Source organism: Canis aureus, chromosome 10 (assembly GCF_053574225.1).
Source record: "Canis aureus isolate CA01 chromosome 10, VMU_Caureus_v.1.0, whole genome shotgun sequence".
NCBI lineage: Eukaryota > Metazoa > Chordata > Mammalia > Carnivora > Canidae > Canis > Canis aureus.
Window position 1 is genome coordinate 35577070 of NC_135620.1, and position 23397 is coordinate 35600466.

At 39.7% G+C, this 23397-nt stretch overlaps 1 long non-coding RNA gene across 1 annotated transcript; it reads right to left on the reverse strand.

Moving 5' to 3' along the window:
- Window positions 1-2708: 2708 nt before the first annotated feature.
- On the reverse strand, window positions 2709-4818 carry LOC144322211 (uncharacterized). The gene is made up of 3 exons (XR_013387785.1): window positions 4672-4818; window positions 3749-3847; window positions 2709-3117 (listed from the first exon to the last, which is right to left on the reverse strand). It is a non-coding gene; the product is annotated as an uncharacterized LOC144322211 (long non-coding RNA).
- Window positions 4819-23397: the final 18579 nt, after the last annotated feature.

Consider the following 23397-nt stretch of genomic DNA (forward strand, 5'->3'; position numbering starts at 1 on the left):
TAGACCAAAGTAAAAGAAATGTTAAAAAGAAAAATAAGATCCATCCCAAAGGTCTAACACATCTATCTTCCTTTTTCTATATCCCCTCCATGTCCTCTTTCATACACATAGTACTTTTTAAAATTTTTATAATTCTTGCAAGAGAGATCTCCTCCTCCCATTTCTGCCATAGCTTCTTTTTTTCCTCATCTCCTATTTCTTTCCCTCCTTTCTTTTTTCCCACCCTCCTTTTCTCTTCTTCTCTGTTCACTCAAGTCTCAGTTGACAGCACGCCATGCTGAAAGAGGTTATTTTGAAGCAACCAAGGTCTGTCTTCTGGATTTCCCTTTTTCTTAAACAAAGGGAGTAAGAGGAAGTTTTCAAGTAATCAAAATCAATCCTTTCTCCTGCATGACAATCTTGAGAAGTGAAAGAACAAATCTGCCTATGATGATCAGGGATTTGGGAGTGAGGATAGGAGAAATAGATAAATTAACAAGTGTCTCTTGAGATTTGGAAGAAAGAAGTTTTATCAGGTGGGTTAGGTTGGCCACAACCAAAGCCTAAAGGCTGTAAATTCCTGAAATCTCATCTGCATGAGGGTAAAAACATGAAAGTGTCGGGGAGTTGAAACCAAAAGACTATGACTGGCCTCAGAGAAGATGGAGACAGAAGATGGTTCTGTATCAGTGAGGAACTAGTTCTGCCCCAGTCTTGTTCTGGGTAAACAAAGAGCTAAGTGTACCATGGACTTGTATGCTTGGGGCTCAGGCTACTAGTGAATGCATTCTCTCAAATGAACATGACATCAGATATTTGTCTTCCCTTGAAGAACTTGCTGCGATTAGAACAGCAATCATCTAAGAGTTCCAACAGCTGTAATGTGGCCTTCACGGTCAGGAACAGAGCATGGGAAATGCAGCTATATCCTGAAAACAATATTCACCTCCCTCCTCCTAGATACCCCTTCAGTTTCCTTGGTATTTGGCAATTTCCAATCATCTCTGCTCAGAAGTAGCAATCCTTCCTATAGCCTGAATTTTCTACTTGTGACAATTTGGCTACACAGCTTCCAATGGGCATTGCTGTAATTCCACCATAGCCCTTTTCTCCATCAACGTTGGCTCATGAGGGAATTGGGACTCTGAACTTTTATAATGCCACTACTCTGGGCATCTTTGTGCCCTGTGGGGATAGGTGGGTGAGGTGATGAACAGAACATGGAGACCAAGGACTATCTCCATTTTGCTGGAGAATCCCCATTGTCAAGTGTTATTGGAAAGCAAACATCACTTTGGCCCTTCTGACACCTACTGGAGCAGATTTCCCCTTAGCTACTTTCTTCTGGACATGGCCAGAAATGACAAAGTTATATTCTGTAGCCAGCAACCTTCAGCCACAGGCTGCAGCAGCACATGGAGAGATGACTGACACACACCAGACTTCTTCTATCTCTCAGATGCTGAAAAGCCTTTGCAAATCTCCAGTTCTGTAATGGGAATGGCTTGAGGACTTGGTAGACTAGCCTGGACTTTGTAACACTACTGGCCAAAGAGATCTGACCAGTATATGTGAATTGCATCCCAAATCATACAATGGGATACCTTAACTAGGCTTGCATTCCACTGTTTCACTTACTTGTACATCATTAACATTTCCCATATTGCAACATGGTTTTGTATATTTGTTTAGTGAATGGCCTTCATAATTACAATTTGATTGCAGCATAATGTTTCCCTTAAGAGGATGTGCCATAATTTGTGAGGCATTCATTGATTGCTGGACATTTAGGTTTTTTCCAATGTTTCATGATTAGAAATAATGTTGCAAAAAATATGCCTATTGCTTCTCTTCTTATTTTAAATCATTTCCTTAGTGTACATTCCCAAGAGTGAGATTACCGAGTCAAAAGTGTAAACATTTTAGTTAAACAAGTCTAAAGGGAAAAACACATTCTATATGCTTGAAAAGTAAACTATGAATCTGGAAAATACCAATTGACTGGGTCTTAATCTTTGCCCCATTTGATTTAATTTGAAATAAAGGTAAACTTTCTTTTTCTATAACTGAATCTTAGGAATTAGCGTCAACCACATAGGCTCTACCTACCGGCTGACCAAACTGACTCTAACTGTAGGGCTGTGATACAGCATAACAGAAATTATCTTGCCCTTGGGTTCAGTACAACATCCAATTGCATTATCATTTTCCGAGTAAATAGCTCTTGTCATCCCTAACTACAGCTGTGTGAAACCAGCGGCGTCCACTTGGCAGTGAATCACATACCAAAGTGTTACTCAATTATTATCCAGAAATAAAACTTAAATCACTTCTCCTGGCTAACTGAGTGTAAGGTACTTTTTATTTACTGAAGGGTGAAATCATACCTTTCAAGCAAGCTTTGGTTTCAAGTGTCAGTTGTCTGATAGGGGAAGGTATTTTGATGGCCTCAAAATATAAGGTGGACACACAAAGCTTTCTCTTTTTTTTTTTTTCCCCCCCATGGTTTTTGGCATTCAGAATGTAATCCTGGAGCTTCACCTCAAGGCAAATTCCACACTTACCTTACCATTTCCCTCAGGAAAACCCATTTCACAATAGTTATACTACAGTGGTATTTGCTTCACTTCAACAAAAATTTATTGAGTGTGTACGTAGCAGGGCGTATGGAAAGAATATGGCTTGAGAATCATGCTGACCGGCTGTGTATTCATGAAAAATGTATGCAATTTCTCTAAATCCCAATGCCTTCATTTATTAAGTGAAAATAATAATACCTTTTTCACAAGTGGGAAGTACAAATAATATACAAAATAGGAAGTTCTTGGCATGCAATAGGCACTCAATAAATGACAGTTCTTTTTCTTGGGGTCTATATGGAATACAAAATTGCAAGACAGGGTTCCTGCTTTCAGAGCCTACAGAAGGGCAGATATGAGCAGGTAAATACAAGTAGCTAGGATACAAAAGTCTATGACAAATGCCATAAAAGAGAAACAAGTTTGAAGGGAAACATCCAGGGGAGACAACAGAGACGACCTAGAGAGAGGCTATAAAAAATAGTAAAAACAAACGAGTCTGGATTCAGAGATTCTGGTTTCACAAGACTCCAAATTCTTTGAGACTGAATTTCTTTATCTAGAAATGAAGGAAGTCAATTAATATTAATAGGGTTTGGAAACAAATGACATCATGTATATGAAATCTCTTTGAGCCTTACATCCTTTGCATTTGTTAGTAATTGCAATAATGATAATTCCAAATTCAACTCTCTGGAAACCCTTTATGGAGGTAGTGGCATATGAAATAGCTGTTAGAGAATGGATTAGATGTTGATCACATGTAAGAACTGGCTGAGGGAGTAGCTTAAGTAAAGGTTTGTGAGAAAGAAAACACACCATAGGGTGAGTGAATTTAAGTGGAAATAACAGTGAAAAGTGGGTTGGGACCATTTGGGAAAAACTGGATGGTTTGCTAAGCATGTATTTACATTTTATTTTACATTATGGGAAGCTCTTAAAGTTTTGTGAACTGGAAGCAAAAGCACTCTCATCTCTCTGCTCTCAGAATGGAGTTTTAGAAAAGAATTTTCACAGTGGTATAGAGACCGCACACTCTCCCTCCCCTGTTGAGAAGGAATTTAGAGCACACATCCCAGAATCAACAATTGAATTGGAAGTTGACTTAAAATATTCTGTGGGAGTCTTGAATAACAGCCCCCCCCCCCCAGATGTTCACCTTTTAATCCTCCAAGTTTTGAATATGTCACCTCGTGTGGAAAAAGAGGATTTTGCAGGTGCAATTAAAGATCTTGAGATGGGGATAGTGTCCTAGAGTATCCAGGTGGGCCCAGTGTAATCACAAATGTCTGTAAGAAAAAGGCAGAAGTGTCAAAATCAGAGAGAAGAGAGGTATGCAGCAGAAATTGGAGTGAAGTGCTTTGAAGGTGGAGGAAGGGGCCACCAGTCAAGGAATGTAGCTTCTGGAATCTAAAGGAGGACCTGATTCACCCTAGAGCCTCCAATAGAAACACAGTCTTTCCAACGCCTTCATTTTAGGACTTCTGACCTCCAAAACTGTCAGATAATACATTTATATTGTTATAAGCCACTCAGCTTGTGGTAACTTGTTATATCGATGACAGAAACTGACACATATCTTCTGTCGTGGTTGTTTTCAGCTTATTTATGAACTCTGTCCCTAATCCACTACCCACACCCACTATAAATCCATTAAAATACCCAAATTTTTCTCTGGGGATTTCTTTGAGAATATAAATGCATATCATTAAAATAAACATTGTCGTACATTCAGATCTGATCTTTAAAAAAAAAATTCAAGATCCATTTGAAAGTGGTACTTTTGCCTGTTTGGTTTTTCTCATCAGCTTGACACTATTTGGAGTCAAGGGAGCCCCTGAATTGGTCACAGCAAGGAGTTTCAGCTTAGGATCAGAGGGGCTGTTCCACAGACACAAAGTTAAATTTCGAATGCTGTTCTTTCCAAATGGTCCCAACCCTTTGCATATACACCTATTGAGAAGACTTTTTTTTTTTTCTATCCAGTGTTCAGCTTGGCTCCTGTACTTCCTGGAATTTGGAGAGGAAAAAAAGTCACTAACTTTTAAGCATAAAGTAATAGGAAACTGGAAAGGGGAAAAACATCACAAACTATGGTGCTTTCAGAACTTACCAGGATTCCTTCGTGGCCATTCTTCTGTATCCCTATCCTCTATGACTTCAGCCAAAAAACATTAAAATGAGTTCCTTATACCGTGCATGGTTTGCAGGTGAGGGTTGTCTGAGCTTTAATTTGCTGTTTGATTCGCCCCAGGATTTTCAGGTGTTGCATGAGGGAGTAAAGTACAGAGTGTACCTTAGTTCTTGGTTGTTAGCCATTGGATGATGGCCATCATATTATTAAACCATCCAAGCACGCTGGGTCTCAACCACAAAATTTAATTTTCCCTACTGCAGGGACTAATCAACTACTATAGACGTAAAGACCTAAAGAGACTGTTTTTATCTGCAACAAATTCCCCCTGCAGACTGAAGTGGAGCTAATTTTAGTTTTGTCTATCCTCGGGGTTACAAACATTGATAGAAGTTCAGCGTGATGAGAAACAGATAAGAGGTGGAATTTATCTGAATGCAATCTGTGACATAAATTAAAGAAAGATGAAAGCTCTGAGGTTCTTCGTAACACCTTGGTCAATAATGTTTGGGGATTCCACTATAGGCAGTTCCCATCATACTTGTTAATATATTTTTACATCCTCTAGGTACCTCTAGGAGCTAATGTCTCCCTATTCCTTTCTGCCATTCCCCAGGAGGATTTTCCTCTTCTCCAACCCATTCCCTTTTCCCTGACACCTCCTCAACCTTCACTGTCATCATAACCTGCTTCTAACCTTCCAACTCTGCACCAGCGGACAGAATCGGTGATACTGAAGTGGAAGCAGGGAAGAGAAGAAAATCAGGTGCACTGGATGCCTGCAATATTGGTCTTGGGCTCTTGTCAGACCTCACATATGACAGAGAACAAGATGTTGGGGCCACTGGTAGCCAAACTCCTCTGATTATCAAGGCATCCCATTATACAATCAAGAATTTTTAATGATAAAAAGTCCTTGTAAATATTCTTAGACCTTTTTAACCCTTATCTTTAAAACTACTTCAAGTACATAAGGCTCCCAAAGAGGTAAATTCATGTTTGACCACGTTAAGGCTGCTACTGAAGCAAAGGGTGCCACATGGCATCGATTGTTCCTAGGCTGATGCAATCAGCATGGAGTAATAAAATGGAATGGGCTGACTCTTGAGGTGGAAAAACTTTTGATTATGCGGATTACACGATCAGAAGCAGCAAATCCATATGGCTCCAAGCCAAGTGACAATTGCAGGAAGGGCACTGCATCTCTTTCAAATATTTAAGGATGATCTCATTGAGACATCAAAGAAATAAATTGTAGCTATAGCAAAGGATTGATTTGATTGCTTTAGGACACAAATTGTTTGGCATAACACCAGAGTTTGGGGGTAAATTCCAAGTATTTATACAGGTGACCCAAGACTTACAGCTGCTTAACTTGTAACTATTGTTCAGGAAACAATTAAGATGTAAGTGCGGGGGTACAGTCAGCAGTATACTCCAGGGAGCTCCTGGGAGGTATAGGGTTTGGGGGGCTGACTAGAAGTCCAACCACAATTTTTTATAATTTCTATTGAAACATATAATCACAGTTCTGTAAAGCCAAGTTAAAAGCTATCTGAGTTTCAAAGCAATCTGTGTTTTGCAATGCCAAACTTGCCCAGGGAAAACAAACTAGTATCTTACTTGATGCAAGTATGTGATACAATTTTTTTTCACTGGAGTGGAAAGTTGATTCTGATTGAGGACTGAAATACCGGTTGACCAGACTGCACTGTCAAGTTTTCCCAATCTGATTAAGAGGCATTTCATTTATCTGAGAGAACAAGTAAGAATCGAATGGCTAATTGGAATAAGGTGGCACTTTACTTCCTTTATACCTTAATGGGTCAAACGTTATGAGGTGTTTGTCTACCATTCCACCTCTCTTCCTTACTTAAGAAAACTCCAGTTTTGTTGGGTAGCCATGTGCTCAGTTCCAGGAGGGGCCTCCTGCTGTAATAAAGAGACACATAAATAACCCTTTCCTCTCTGTCAGTTATTGGTTATAAGGTGGGTATAAGAGCAGTTCTTGTCAATGGGATGATATAAGAAGTATGAAGAAGACTTTTTTCTGCCATCACTTCTTATCGTCCTTCCATTTAGAATGTGCTTCCAAAAAACTTTGATGATTGAAACATCGGCAGCCATTCTGAGATCATCAGGGGAGACCTCTTCCCAGGACTGAGAATACAAAGAACAGAAGCTTAGAAAGAGAGGGGCCTTCATCTATCAGTAAGTCCCAAACACAACTCAGGAATCACCTCTTCTGGCCATCTTATTGTGGAAACAAAGAATGTTTTCTATTTTAAGCAACTTTTGGTTGAGTATTTTGTTGAGTATTATGTGCTTTTATTCAGCAAAAAGCACTCTAGATGATCAACTCAAGAGACCCTTTCTTCTAGGAGGTGGCACCATGGTTTATCATGGAACTCGGAAATCAAAGAAGATTAGAAAGCAGATTTGAGAGCCTTGGGCCAAAGAATCACAGCAATCACCCAAAGGTGTTTTCCTATGGGCAATTATGAGAAAAATTTGAACTGGAGCAATCTTCCCCTTATAAAAATTAACCCAAGTCACAGGTAAGGGAACCACTGAATTCAAGAACTTTTTCAGATAGAGAATTATATTTCACTCTGATATTTTGGAAGGGAAAAGTGAGTGAGAAGTCAGAATTCCTGCAAATGTGTAGGATGTGCTGCCTTAACATTCTATTTAGGTTTTGAAAAGGGTCTCCCTTGCTATTTTTGGAAATATCGTTGGTAAGTTTCACACCTGTATTCCAGGAAGTTGCAACATCTGAATTTTACTTATTAAAATGAGGCATGGTCTCAATTAGCTTCTGAAGAGAGAAAAGCATGAGTAAGATCACTGTGGGTCTCCCAAATGTAAAATTAATCCATGTTACCCTTAACCACAGAAGCCTTTCTTAGACAATCTGAGAAAAGGAGAGGGTGGGAAGAGCAGAGAGGAGATCAGAAGGCGTTTGAGCTAACTAATGGTCCCTTTAAATTCACCGGTTCTGGCAATAAAGGGTGTCCTCCACACCTGTTAAATTTATCAAGCAGAGGCAGGACAGCTTCCATGACTAAGAAAGAAAGCCATTTTGAAGTGTTCATTCAAAATGATTGCTGTCGAGGCTTTACAGGAAACATTAGCTTTAAATGACAATTGGAAATTGAAGAAAGTTGCTACCCAAGAAAACAATTATAAGTATTCTTAATTGCCTGGAAATGGTTTGTCATGCAAAATCGGACCATGCACGATACATTTACATAAATGGCTCAGAGGCACCGATGTTGTAATGCCGCAGAGTCTCTTTGCACACAGTGTTCGATAACACGCTTGAGACTAGGAATCTGACTTGCTTTTCTCTCTCCTCCCCTACCTTCTCCACCACCTCTTCATGCTTTTTGAGGCCGGGAGGGATGGAGGGAAGGAAGAGCAAGCATAAAATAACTGCAAAGAGTCAGTGACTGCTACTCAATGTATTTTATTATTTCAGGAATTCATTCAAAGCCGGTCTGCAATTACATTTAAAACAGGAGAATAATGGGCTATTGACATGTATATGGTTTTAGAAATATAAGGCCTCATTTTCTCAGCTGGAATTTCCCCTACAATGTGCATTTGCATTACATTAGAGATGCTCTTTTGGAAAAGGAGGATCACATGCATTCAGACATTTTGACATTATCTGGGTCAGAGGCAACATTTAAAAGCAATAGCCCTACTAGTACCAAAGCTCTCTTGCAGGCAAGCATTGCAGTGCATTAGAGAAAAAGGAGGCGAGCCCTGAGCGTCTCCCTGCATTGGCCATGTTTTATGACATACCTGCCTAACCCAGACATTAATCTACTGAAGATGAATTGGCCTGGTCATGGTCCTCTGCTAACCTTCAACGGCGTGTACATTACCTAAATTGAAATCTGCACTTTTTCATGCCACGTGTGGTTTGATGTGATGGTCCAAGGAATGTAGGGTGCATTAGAATTGGTTTTTATGTGAAGAGAATCTCCCCTCCTATTTACCTTTCAGCAGGGCAGCTGCAGGCTTTCCTGCTCACTTGACAATGAAGGCATTATTCTCTACTGCTTCACCCAAGAGTAGCTACTCTGGCCGGCTCAAAATTGCGTGGCCCTGGTCAGGTATGTAAGCAACCCAGTGCCTTTCCTGTTCCCAGAAGTGCCAAAGGCATAATGAAAAAGGAATGCAGAAGTTTTCACCTGTTGTAACTGTCTAATAAAGCCCTGTACAATGAATTCTTTGTCATCTTCCAAGAAGAGGTCAGTTGTAGGTGTCCGTGATTACATGAGTACTTTATGTGAACAGAAAGACCTGTATAATTGGTGTGATATGACCAGTAAAATCTCATCAAAGTTGCACAAGATGTCTATAATTTTCTAATCCCTCACGTCCTGGTTCCTCAGACATGACACTCTTTATTTACCCTGCATTTACACTTCTTCCCAGAATGGGCAGGGAAACTAGACTCGTACTGGTCCCTCTATAATTACTGTAATAAGTTGGGGGAAACTAGGAAACAGTGAATCCTTGTGAAACTGTTTTCCTTGAATTTTCTGTTCTTCTGCAGGTTAAAATTGAAAGAATAAACGGACACCACAGGGCTCATGAGCACAGGCTTTATGGGCAGATAACCTGTGTTCAAATCCTCCTCCTCCAGTTATTGGAGATGGGTGGCCTTTGAGCTTAATTTCCTCATTGGCAAACAGGTGATAATAATGAAGATCAGATGGGTTTCTGTGATCATTCATTCATTCAACAAGTACATAGAAAACAGTTCCATGTACCAGGCACTCTATGTGCCTCCAGCTATTGGGGATAGACTGCTGGTATCTTGTTTTCATGGAGCCTATAGAGATCAATCCAGGAAAGCATTTAGCAAACAGTGCTTGGCACATAGTAAACACACCATAAATTTGCTATTATCATCATAATTACTGTAATAAAAGTATGCAGAGTCACATTTCCACACTTTCTATTGAAGATATTCCATGCTGTCATCTAGAAGAGCAACAGAAGGGTTATTTTAAACAATGGTATGACACTCTCCAGACAAGCATAGTTTAGAAATTTGACTACTCGCTTTCTCAGTGCAGATACTTTTGTAAAACTATCAAGTCTTTGTTTTGGCAATCAAAGATGATGGTGCGCTCTGGGTGTTTTCACTGAGGTTATTGAGAGCCAACTATGCACCCAACAGTCTTGCATTGGGGGGATTCTGGAAAGACTTTTTCCCATTATTAACATCGTTTTTGTTCTCATATTGTTCACAGAACAACTTCAAAGAAATGATCTTGCTCCTGAGCGTAAATGCTCCCAATGTTTTGATACATGAAGGACCCATTCAATATTAGTGATCAAAAGTGCCAATGTTGACATTCAAGCAATTGAATTTCATTACCATTAGCCCCCCATTATAGAACTGACTTCATTTGTTTACAAAAGTCACTTACAGTGAAAATGACATTGCCTGGCAGGATCCCACAGAACTGGGTTCCGAACAATTGTAACATAAATAAGTAGTCTCTGGCAAATGGGTGCCAAAGAGAAGGGAAATGGGATGATGTAGATGGGCAGGAGAGCTGTACACCTGTTGGAGTTATAACTGGCATGAGCCAATGACATTTGTTTCCACTTTCCTAAGCAATAAATTTGCTTGGTGAGTAATGGTGCACACCTACCAATTTAGAAAATTAGAGAGAGAGTTTCCGTTTCAGGGAAATGGCTCCAAAGGGTGTGTGGAGAGCTGGAGGCTCTTTAAATAATCCAAACTCTCCACAGAGTAACTCCTTAGAATTTGTTTCACTGGCATTGGGAATGATTTGCAGAGAGCACAGAACATTTAAATATAGACACTGTATTATACAAGCCTTTGATGACTGTATGAGAGAAGTGCTCTGCAGCTAACATGGGAAAATATTGGGAGCCTCTACCATAAAATAACCTGAAGAGGTCATTGTACTGTTTTGTTGAATGTGATTTATTTCCTAGATTTGAGAATAATGGTCACTAGCAAGGCCTCTAACCCGATACATCTAGAGACTAAATCATGAAATGTTTTTAGAAGTACTGATAAAAGCAGATAGAAGTAAAAACAAGCCCAAGATTAGACTGAAGCCCAAGTTCAAATGCAGTTCTCTGTGATTTTTTTCCCTGAAAATTATGAAGGTGTTTATCTATTTTTCTTTGACCCTGTTTTGTTTTTTGGGGGGATTTTCCTAGGGATACAGTATTTAAAAGAATATCCAATAATATGAAGCATCTTTGCCAAAGTGAAACCATCAAACAGATGCAAGAAAACTATGCTCCTGCTTCTGATGGAGCTTGGAATAGAACCCTCTCTTCATGTCACGAGAGTGTTTAGTTCCCAGTTCTTTAATTGGTATCTGGAAGCATTAATAAAGGAGAACAAAAGTTTCTGCCAACCTCACTTGCCTAGATAGCTTGTTTGCTCACCCCCACCCCCAGCATTGAGACACTGAAGGCAAAGAGAGGACATCAATAATTTTCTAATTAAGTCACAGTAGAGAGGCAGTCAGGATAGTCTGAATTATGCTAAAATAGAAAACACTCAAAAACCCCATTGGCTTAAAATGTTGATTTCTAGTTTACACTATATGTTCAATGTGACTTAGTAGGGGCTCTGCTCAACTAAGTCCCCGGAAGATACATTACCATGTAATTCATGCTTTCAAACTCTCCATGACAGGAGAAAGGGGGAACATGGAAATGTCAACATTGACTTTTAAATGCTTCCACTTAGTGGGGACACATATCATGTCATGACAAAGACAAATATCGAAGCCTAATTTCAAGGGGACAGGGAAGTGCAATGCTCCCATGTGCTCTCCAGCATTACCAGCATTACCATACCCAAGAATATAATAATCTATATCAAGATTTTCATTCATTACGTAAGGCCAGTGGCTCTCAACTGGGGGTAAATTTGTCCCCCAGAAAACACTTGGCAACAACTGGAGGCAGCTTTGGTTGTCACAAGGGGAAGAGAGTGACACTGTCATCTAGTGTTCAGAGACTAGGAATGCTGCTAAGCACCTTACAAGGCACAGACAGTCCACAGAACAATTATCTGGTCCAAAATGTCACTGGTACTAAGATTGAGAAACCCTGCATTGGATTACTGGGTTTCTCAAAACTGGCATACATAAGAAAGTCCATGCCTAGACAAATTAAGACATATTTTATTTTAAAATTCTATTTAAATTCAATTAATTAACATATAATGTATTATTGGTTTTGGAGGTAGAGGTCAGTGACTCATCAGGCTTACACAATACCCAGCGCTCATTACATCACATGCCCTTCTTAATGTTTTAAAGTTCTAGTGATGTTTCAATGGACACCGAGGCTCCTTCCACAGTTTGGCTATTGTGGACATTGCTGCTATAAACATCGGGGTGCAGGTGTCCCAGCATTTCATTGCATCTGAAGATGAATGGATAAAGAAGATGTGGTCTATGTATACAACGGAATATTACTCAGCCATTAGAAATGACAAATACCCACCATTTGCTTCAACGTGGATGGAACTGGAGGGTATTATGCTGAGTGAAGTAAGGCAATCGGAGGACAAACATTATATGTTCCCATTCATTTGGGGAATATAAATAATAGTGAAAGGGAATATAAGGGAAGGGAGAAGAAATGTGTGGGAAATATCAGAAAGGGAGACAGAACATAAAGACTCCTAACTCTGGGAAACGAACTAGGGGTGATGGAAGGGGAGGAGGGCGGGGGGTGGGGGTGAGTGGGTGACGGGCACTGAGGGGGACACTTGACGGGATGAGCACTGGGTGTTATTCTGTATGTTGGCAAAGTGAACACCAATAAAAAAATAAATTTATTATAAAAAAAAAGTTCTAGTGATGGAAACTGTGTTATATTGGTGAAGGAATAGACAAAGAGATCAATGGAGCAAAAAAGGGAACCCCCAAACAGACTCACTTTGTATGAATATGGTAGATGATAGAATGACAATCCCACACAAGGCAGAATGATGTGAGGGTAATTATTTATGTGGAAAAAAATAAAGCTGTATCTTTTTCTCGTATCACATGCATGAATAAATTCTGAATGTATTAAAATTGTAAAAGTAAAAACATGACTATAAATTTACTAAAAGAAAATATCAGTGTGTTTCTATGAAAAGAGTAAGGGACATCTTCTTAAGACACACAAAAAAACCTTAAAGAAAGATATGCATAATTATCCCGATATCAAAATTACATGACAAGCAAGAGATGAAAAAAACACTTATGAATGTTTACACAACACCCAACTAAAATATATAAAGAAAAATCATCTGAAATATATATAGAAGTTTATCAAATGTAAAAACAAAAGAGGGAAAATACAAAATGAGTCTGGAGCATCTTGTGGTGTCTCAAAAATAAGGAAGTGCTCAGAAAACAAATGGTGATGGCATGTCAAAGGGACAGAGAAACCAACACAAAAGAGCTTCCAGTGGCAAAATTGGAACAATTTTGAGCAATAAAATAAACATGTTTTAGCAGTACATTATAAACAATAAAATAATATATTACTGGGTTAGAACCCAGAATGTAAAATAAATATACAGGAGTCCAGGCTGATATAGAGGATTGAATAAATAAATAAATAGGAGAGAAGAGACAAACCTTCCTTGCAGAAGAATTCCACCTTTTGTAAACAGTACGCCTCCCCCAGGAGGTGGGGCTTAGCCACACCTCCTCCCCTAGCCTCCATGTGGCTTGGACTTTGTGACTTCCTTCAAAAGAATAGAATATGGAAAGGAGGGAATTATATAGCTTTATGGTGGAAAAATCTTGCAAATACTAGCTCATACCCAATATCAAAGAAAAAGGTCTACCAGGATTCATATTGAAGCAAAAATGGTGGTTGCTTTGGTAAGCCGACAAGATGGGAAATGTGATATGTGGATGTCTGGAGAGAAGAAGGGAGCAGTACTTTGGAAATAATATATTTTTATTCCTTATGTAATTTAAAAGTAATTTAAAATAAATAACCATCTTGTGTGTTTGTTGAAGATGGTTCATTCTTTGACCTTTACAGTCAGAAATTCAGTAGGTCTGGGGTGGGCCCAGAAGTAAGAATTTTTAACAAGTGCTCTGGATGGTTCCAATGCGGTACGCACATCAGACTTTGCATTCAAGAAACTGAAAGCTAGGAAGGAAGTTCCTAGTTTTCAAGTTGTGTTCCATATATTACTTACTTTTCTGAACTGAATGGGGTTAATTTCATATGTCCATCCCTTAACCAGTGTTAGGATTTGAAAGGGCCCAAATTCTGATCCAAGTGAGACATAAGACCAAAGACTGAGGCAAATGGGAGATAACAGTATCATATAAGTATACCTAAAGATGTCATAAAGCTGATACTGGAAGGTGTGGCTTTTACCTGTGGAGAGGTGATTTTCATGTTATTAAAATTAAAAATAAACAGGCTCACCTGCATAGTGACACTGAACTGGTTTCTGCTTTTACCTCATGACAAAGAACATGTGCTGTTTTCAACCAATTTCACCTCCATGGTGAGAGAAAAGAGCTACCCTATATATTCCTCTTAAACACACCACAGAGAATTTGCTTGACTTTCCATGAGGAACAGTAAGTCAAGGTCTACAGAGAGGCCAGAATGTTATCCTTGTGGAGTCCTTTCCACAGGGAAAGAAATATCTTGGAGTAGGGAAGGATTGAACTCCTAACAATATAGGATGATATGAGAAAATTCTATGGCATTATTGAAGGAAACTGTCTCCTTAGAGGCATCTCCATCATTCCAAGGTGTCAGCTCTTCTAATTAGTGCTTCAGTTTTCCAATTCATACTTTTTGTGTGGTAGAATAATAAAATGAAGCTCCTTAATTTTTCATTTTTCACTTGTTCTTTGATTTATTTATTTTAGAGTGGGGAGGTGAGGAGAGGGGAGAGAGAATCCTAAGCAGACTCTAATGTTGAGCTCAGAGTCCAATGCACCAGTGGATCCCATGAACCTGAGATCGTGACCTGAGCCAAGCATTGATTGTTTAACCAACTATAGCACCTAGGCTCCCCTTCGCTCGTTCTTCTGTCCATAACCCTGTATGGCTCCCACAATTAAGACCCACAATTACTTTGGGCTTCATCACATATATTTTGACCAATGGAACTTGATAATGGGACTTAAAGTTTATTTTCATCCTGGATTTTGGAGCCCCAGCCGGTATCACCATATGCATAGGCCTGGCCTAGCTCATTGTATGAATAGAATCAAACAGCCAAGATACTTCGATTGTTTCACAACTACTGGACCTGTGAGCAAGTTCATCTATCACCAGTCAGCCCCAGACAACCTGACAAATGACCAATAGCCACATGAATGAATGCAGATGAGATCAGGACTCTGGCCTGAACCAGAAAAAGACCCACCCAGTAGAACTGTCTACTACAACCAAGCCACTAAGTTTTGGGATGGCTCTGCAACAAAAGCCATATGATACTCTATATAGCACTAAGTATATATCCAAATCGTATTGTAAAATTTTTCTTTTATATTTTGTGTGGAAAGTCTGAAACTTCCTAACACTAAAATTTTAGATACTGTTTCATGAACCTTATGAAATAAAATATGAAAAAGTAAAAACAATGTGAAGGTCAATCATCTTAAAATTGGAAAGCTTGTTTCTGTATTGTCCTCCAGATACTCATACCCAAACTCTATCTGAACCTTCTCTAGTTGAATCCAAATTTGACATGAGACCTCAATGTCGCTAGGTTAATGGCAGTGCACTCAACTTACACTGTAACTGCATTTAAATATTAGCATATTCATTACATTAGGCATTTTTGTTTTCAGGATCATGCCATTGGACAACACTGAGAAACATGCTGAGTCCCATTATGCTCCTAAGAGGAAACTGAAAATGTAATTCTTCCCTGAGTGGTGGCTTCAGGACTTCATTAGCAGTTTTGATCATTGCAAACCTGTTTTTGTCAAGGGCAGGTTTGAACTGTGTATCGGTGGAAACTGAATCATTCAAAGACAACAAGTTTAATTTTTCACATGAGTTTGCATTTGAATAGGTAAACGTGAGTTGTTTCCTCTGTGGATTTGGTACGACCTTGCCTATCAGTAATAAGATGCTATTTAATATCCCAGAATTCCCCATGGAATGGGCCATCAAAATGGAATAGTCATTGAAAAGACATGGAGGAAGGAGTAGATTCAGATACCCATCTGCCAGGGAGGACCTCCTACTGTCCTCCAATTCATAGAGAGTTGGCAACTCCATGCCTCCCCTACTGCAAGCTCAGTGACTTCCCAAACATACTGGGGTACCAAGAATTCAACACCACTACCAGTGGTCCCATCACACCACCACCCCCTACCCCGCCCACCGCTTCTTGGTTCTTCTTCCCAATCTGTCCAAGTTCCTTTAGGAATCTTTGGATGAGTACCAGTCTGCTTGGCTAATACATACCCTTGGTTGCAATCAAAGTTATTTTAAGAAGATTTGCTATGTGGAAAAACATCCAGAGGTTGAAGCCTTTGAAATCTCTTAGCTTTAAGTTGTAACCTATTCCATAAAGAAAAAAGTCTCAAAAGCTAAAGGGAAATACCTTTGCCAAAATGAGTCTTATGAAAGAATACATTTTAGTGCATGCTGAGAAATCACCAACAAGAACCACAACAAGTCCCTTAAACATCTGCACTGGTTTAAAACCATTACTGTGTACTGGCACGAGTATAATTCACTCCAAAGTTATTCTTTTTGCTCAAAATTAAGGGCAGTGGCATCCATTTTGTTTACTTGCAGCGGCATGATTCTCATTAAAGGAATACATTCAATTCTTTTACATTTACATTCCTACGAGCAAAGCAAACTCAAACCAGAAGATGCTTATTAGGCACAAATGTAAGCATACATGCTCGCACCAGGAAATGAAACCTGAATCTTTTGTAACCATTGCAAAATGCTAATTATGACTATTATGCCACCTTATGCGAAATACTGGCTTGAGGGGTGACAGAGATTTAATGTGTGTGTTCTCTGTGCAAGAGGTACAGAAGATTGGTGATTTGTCCTTCCTCCCTCCCTTCTCAGAGAGGTAAATCATCCAGGTTGTTACTAGAGAAATTAGACATCCTTAATCACTTCTACTTATTGTTGTTTTAAATTGCTGCAAGACTTTTAAAATAAGCACACGGTGGTTACCTCTGAAATAGGCGTGGTGAGTGGGTGACAAGCCATTGCAAAAGTATGCAAGAGAGTTTCTGTGGGGATAAAACTTTCTGTTTTCATTAGATTTCTAAATCTGTAAATAGTGTTTGTAAAAGGGAAAGTAAGTAAGTAGGAGGGGCCGTGCTCACCTTGGCAGCACATATACTAAAATAGTAAGTACGAGGGGCCAAGTCAAGTAGGATCTTACAGTCTGTAGCAAAGGATTTGGATACGAGAAGCAAATTCATGGAAGATTTTCTAGCAATGGAGTGACATGATCTCACTTATGATTTTAGAGGTGGACTCTGTCCGTGATATGGCCAGGGTGCTATAGCAGGACAAAACTTGAATCAGGGAGATCACCCAGGAGGCAATTGCAGTAGTCAATAGTAATGACCTAATCCATGTTGACTTGGAGGCGATCGAAGTGGAGGTTGTGAGAAGTGGTGCTACTTCTGCCCTGGGCCATGTGATGTGCTACTCAGATATACTTGCACCCCTGCCCCAGGAAGGGGCTACAGGGAAGGTTTGGTTGCCAGCACTCAGGTGTTAGTCATCTTTGTGAGTTGTATCTTCTAAAGAAAGCCACTTGCTCTTTTTTGTGGGGCAGCCCAAATAATAGGCTTGATAGGTTGATGCAGGGGTATAAAGCCCTGACTCTCTGAACCCCACCCAGGACACCTCTAAAAGGCCATTCCAGCCTTATAGCTTCCTGCAAGTTTGGCTAAGGCCTCGTGAGTGCCCAGCAACTTCTCTCTCTATGGATCTGCTTCTCTCCTGTTCTGATTCAGGTGTTGGTCCTAAAAGCACTCCCTAATAAATGCTAATTTCTGTTTCAGAATCTACTTCCTGGAGAACCCAACCTGTAATGCTTTGCAACATAAGTTTATTTCCTTTTCAACCGTCTAAAATTGAAAGTTGTGCTTCGGGAATTTCATCCTCTCATGTAGTGATCTATGGTGGGTAGTGATGGTCTAGAAATGGCAATTAATGATGAGTCTCTCCCTGCCTCTGCTTCTTAACTGGCCATGGAACACAATCACTTAACTTTTCTGGGATTCTCAGTTCCATCTTCTGTGAACTAAGGAGAAATTTAATCAAATAAGATATCCCAGAAGGAAATTTTACACCTCTATGATAAAATTCATTGGAAACTAACAGAAACTGAAAACCAACTTATCTTTTTGTTAATTGGTCTTAAGATCTTGACTTCCATTGATCCACTCCCAGGGTGTTAGCTATTTCTGTGTTCACACAGATCTTTAGAAGGTACATAGGAGACATGAAGGAAAATTAGACTAAACCTAGTCAGTTCTCCCAACTGTTTACAAATATAAGACTTAGTTGGAGAAGATTGTCATTAGTAATTACCAAACTCAATTTCTTGTGTTTTTCTTATGTTTTGGTTTTGAGTATTCAGTCCCTATTCCAGTGATTTCAAGTGGCTCTAAGTCACTGCCTAACTTGATTTACCTCTCCTTGTTTTTGTTTATTTGTTTGTTTGTTTTTTTAAAGTAGGCTTCACATCCAATGTGGGGCTTGAACTCACAACCCTGAGATCGAGAGTAATATGCTCAACTGACCAAGCCAGCCAGGTACCTTAGCTCTCCTTGATCTTGATCTTTCATGATGTTTAAGACAATCCTGTTTCATTCTCAAGACACATGTTCCCTCTGCCAGAAATATTCTTTACTCTTAACACATTTAACTCCCACTTATCTCTTGGGTCTCAAGTGCAAAGTTACTTCTTCAAGGAATTTTTTTCTTTACCACCAGTAATGCCTGGTGATTTCTACCTTCTTGGAACATTCCCACAGGCTTATCCCATACTGGAAGAGGTTTCTAGGAGCTACATGTAACTCCACAAGTGAGTGAGAGTGACATTAAACTCAACTCTATTTTTAAAAATCATCAAATTATTTGAAAAATCACTGTTAGTTGCTATTAGCAACATAGCGCTTTGTGATGTACTACAAAACAAATTAACGTATCCCATTTGGTCACTATGCCAGCAAAATTTCATATCTTTGCCTTAGAGAACTCCATACAGTATCAGCAAGGCCAGAGAGTGAATCAAATGCATTCTGATTCTGTTAGTTTCACTATCCTTTAAAGACATTTTCACCGTGGGGAGTGGGAGTAAAGGAATTAATGATCACATGTTCAGGCACCCTTGATGTACTAGCAAAGAAAGAAATATTTACATCCATTTCTGCAACATTCTCTGTGGTAAATTTAAGATATCTAGGTGCAAATTCCTTGACACTCCTCTGAGGAGTGTGGTCTGTCCCCTCCACTTGAATCTGGCAGGCTTTGTGATTACTATGAGCAATAGAATAGGATAGAAGAGACACTGGGGGGCAGCTGGGGGGCGGGGTGGCTCAGCAGTTTGGCCCTGCCTTCAGCCCAGGCCATGATCCTGGAGACCTGGGATAGAGTCCCACATTGGGCTCCCTGCATGGAGCCTGCTTCTCCCTCTGCCTGTGTCTCTGCCTCTCTCTCTCTCTCTCTCTGGTCTCTCATGAATAAATAATTTTTAAAAATCTTTAAAAAAAAAAAAAAAAAAAAGAGAGACACTGGGCCAGTTTCCAGTCCCAGGCCTTAAGGAACAGGCAGTTTCTTCTTTCTGTTTCTTAAAACACTCTCTGGAAGCCCTGAGCTGCCATGGGGGAAGTTGAAATAACCTTAGCCTGCCATACTGGGGCCTATGATTAGATGTTCCAGTTGACGCTTCTGGACCCAGCCTTCTAATCCTTCCCTCTCAAGTACCAGATTTAAGAATAAAGCCATCTTGGACTCACTGGACCATCCTATCCTCCAGCTGAATAACACCAAGTAACTACTACTGATCACATGGGGAATAAAAGAATCATCTACTTGAGCCCAACCTAAATTCCTGGTCCACCCAGTTGTGAAATGTAATTAAATCGTTGTGGTTTTAAGTCACTAAGGTTTGGGTAGTTTGTCATACAGCAAGTTGTAACCAGAGCATCCTCGTGGCATACTCTTTCTGTGTTTTGTTTTCCCCTTTTCTCACGGTGTCAAGGTGTCAACGTACCTTGTTGCAATGCCCCCATACCGCTAAAGGAACAAATGTCTTCTTTGTTCCCAAAGTGCTCTTATATTCAAAGAGTCCAAGAGAAACTTAACTGACAATGAGACCATCCTGTGTTGGTAAGATAAAATGTTAAAAGCAAACAACTTGGCTTTGAAAGGAAGATGAGATTTAGAAGAAGTACCCTGTCTTAGAGGAGTGTCATTGGTTCCACTTTGCTCTTTTTCTCTTGCTAATATTGAACTAAATTTAAACTTCTTAAAGATACATGGTGTTCAGGGGCACATGGGTGTCTCAGTCAGTTAAACTTCTGCTTGCAGTTCAGGTTGTGATCCCGGGGTCCCGGGGGTCCAGCCCCAGTCGGGCTCCCTGCCCAGTGGGGAGCCTGCCTCTCCCTCTCCATCTGCCATTCTCCCTGCAAATCAGTAAATACAAAATTAAAAAAAAAAAGATGCATGGTGCACATTATAGACAACAGTGGTGATTTGGAGCATCCCATATTTGCAATGGTTGACATGCAGGGTGTGGCGGAACATTTACTTGGTCCCGTCTGGTTCACACACCCTCCCTCCCCCTCCTCCATCACTCTTTGCCCTCACCTCTGCTGTGATAATCAAGGGCTTCTCACAGTGTGGCTCACAATCTACTTGCATCAAAATCACCTGTAAAGCTAGCCCCAAATGCTCATTCCCCGGCTACATAAACCTCATGAATTAGAATTCTGGGGATAAAGGCTCAGTACTCTGCATTTAAACCAAGCTCCTCAGTGACCTTATGCATGAATCACTACCTTTAGGGACATTTTGTTGTCTTTTGCTTTTGGGTCCTCCCCATAATTCAATGTAATCCTTTTAATATTGTCTAATAGTTTTAATGTGCTTTGGCTTCAGTTGTGTGTCTCCTTCCTTCCTAGTGTCCTGGGTTCTTCTTTGTGTTCTGTTTGACTAATCAAAGCACTCTAAATATAATTCTTAAGCCTACAGGTTTCTTTTTTGGTTTATTTGTTTTTGTTTCTGTTAGATATTTGTAGTGTTTCACAAAGACATTATTACTGCAGCCATTTAAAAAACATAAAGGGGGCAAGCCTCCTCTTCTGCTCTTTGGGTAACTAATTATAGAAACATTTATATTATAGATACTTATTATTTTTTTGTTATATGTACTTAGATTACCACATTCTTCTTGACTTCAGTTTTGTTTCAATTAGCTGGAAGAAGAGCTGCCTGACACTGTTTTGCCCTTCCTCTGAATATTTTGAAATTTATGTTATCCATCTTTCAGAACACACCTGTGTCTTCTTCACACAATCTGGTAAATATTATAATATTTAAGCATCATGGGGGCATTGATGCATAACTGAACCCTGGGCTGGCCAATCAAGACTCACAAGGAATGCGTTTCAGGAAACCAAGATGATGTGTCCTCAGCCACCTGAAAAAATATGCAGAGACTCGGGTTACATCTGGAACTCATTCGGTGTTTTGTCCGTCCGTTCCTGATCAGTTTTCTCACCACCCTCCCCGTGAAAATTGGGTGATCTGGGTGAGTTCATTTGCATGCCCTGGTTCAATTTCGCAAGGAGCATGTATTGATCACTGCCATAGTTCAAAGCACGGCCTTGAGTGGTGAGGTAGGAGTGAGGTCTTTCAAAGCAGTGGGGAAAGATGGGAGGAGCCCCTTTGGCAGCTGGGATTCTTGAACTCCCAGGTAACGCAGAGAATGCTGTGATTTATGAAGTGTACTGTACTAAGCTACACTATAATTGTGTGGTACAATTTAGGGCGTACTGTGTTTCTCCAAACACAGTGATTTCATTTCGACCTTAACAGTTACTCTGCAGTCTATAAAATATTTACATTGCCTTTCTAAACATATACATTATTTACTATACGGTCTATAAAATATTTATGTGATTTTCTCTAAAGATCCTATATATGGTGCATTATTTCTATTCACTTTGTTTCCCTTCCTAGAAACAGGCATGCAGTGAACTAGGACACTTTTTGAAATCCAGAAAAAAGTGGCAGTAGAGAAGGAGACACAATGGAACATTGAGAAGAGATGGCATCTTTGGTTTTGGTGGTCTTGCTCTCAGCTGCCTGTACCCTGTAGGCCTGTGTTGGCTCAGAGACCAAGTGACCAGAAGCAGAGGACCACCAAGTGTCAAGTACTTTGGTTCCTTGTGAAAGAGAAACAACATGTACCCGGCCACATCTCAAAGAAACAAAAGAAGGATGACATGTACACACACACCCCCACACACAGATACACACAGGCCAAGACATAACAAAACATGAATCAGTCTTCTAGTTTGGCTACTACAGTATTGTTTTTGATTTCATACTCTCCAACTTGCCCCAGTAGAGTCTATACTATTACCTCACTTCCTTAGGTCCAGAGACATGTTCCCTGAAATGAAGGTGAAAAAGTGAATGGGGGAATTGAGACATTTGTTTAGAAAATGTTGGATGATAAATGCTGCTGCCATTTCCAAATCTTTGATATAGTTTACACAACACTCCAACTAAATAGAATTTATGATTGAATTGTCCCAAAGATCAAATTTCTCAAATAGTGGTTAAACCCTTTGCAGCATTGGGGCTAGATACTTTGGCACAGGGGCTATGTCTATGGGTCGCTAAATGTTTGGCTAAAAAGTAAAAATAATGTAGTCAACCATGAGAATGTTTTGTCTTCATGACACTAATTTGGTTTGAAGTTACCCAGTTAAGATCCAGACTCGGTTCACATTCATTGGAATGCACCGTACCATTAGTTCTCCATATTATAGAGAAAATGGGCTTGATTTGCAGAAAAGCAGAATGGAGGGGGATGGTGGAGAGCTCATTAAAAACCATTTAACACTAAGCTAAATGTCAGCATACTTTGAAAGAGGCCTATTAGTTAATGTACACAAGAAGTTATCAGCACTTGTGATAAGCCAAAGAAACCAAACAGAGAAAACCATTAGGTGGTACTTGTAAGACAGCTGAGCTTTAAGAAATGTTTTAGATAAATTAAATTGGGATTGACAGAATTTTTTTTTTTTTTTTTACAGGGAAGGATTTTTACTTGTGTCCTTACCTGCAGCCCCAAATCCTGAGTTTTGACTGCCCCTAAATGATTAACTTGTCTACAAGGAATCGGTGACCTCATAGGGGACAGAGAGGACATAATTACATTACAACCAGAAGTGCTTTTTTTTTATCTCCCTTTGTCGTTTCATGGATATAATGTATATAATGGACAATATCCTCACCAATACACAAATAGTGTTATTGCTTCCAAAGACTGTAATTCAAAACCTCCTTCCTCAGTGTAGTCTGCTGGCATTACAGTGAAAAAGCATTTCTGGTACATAGTTCTTATAATCTGGCTAGATCTAAGAATAACATTGAGAACTTTTAGAGTAATATTATTTCTTTCAAATA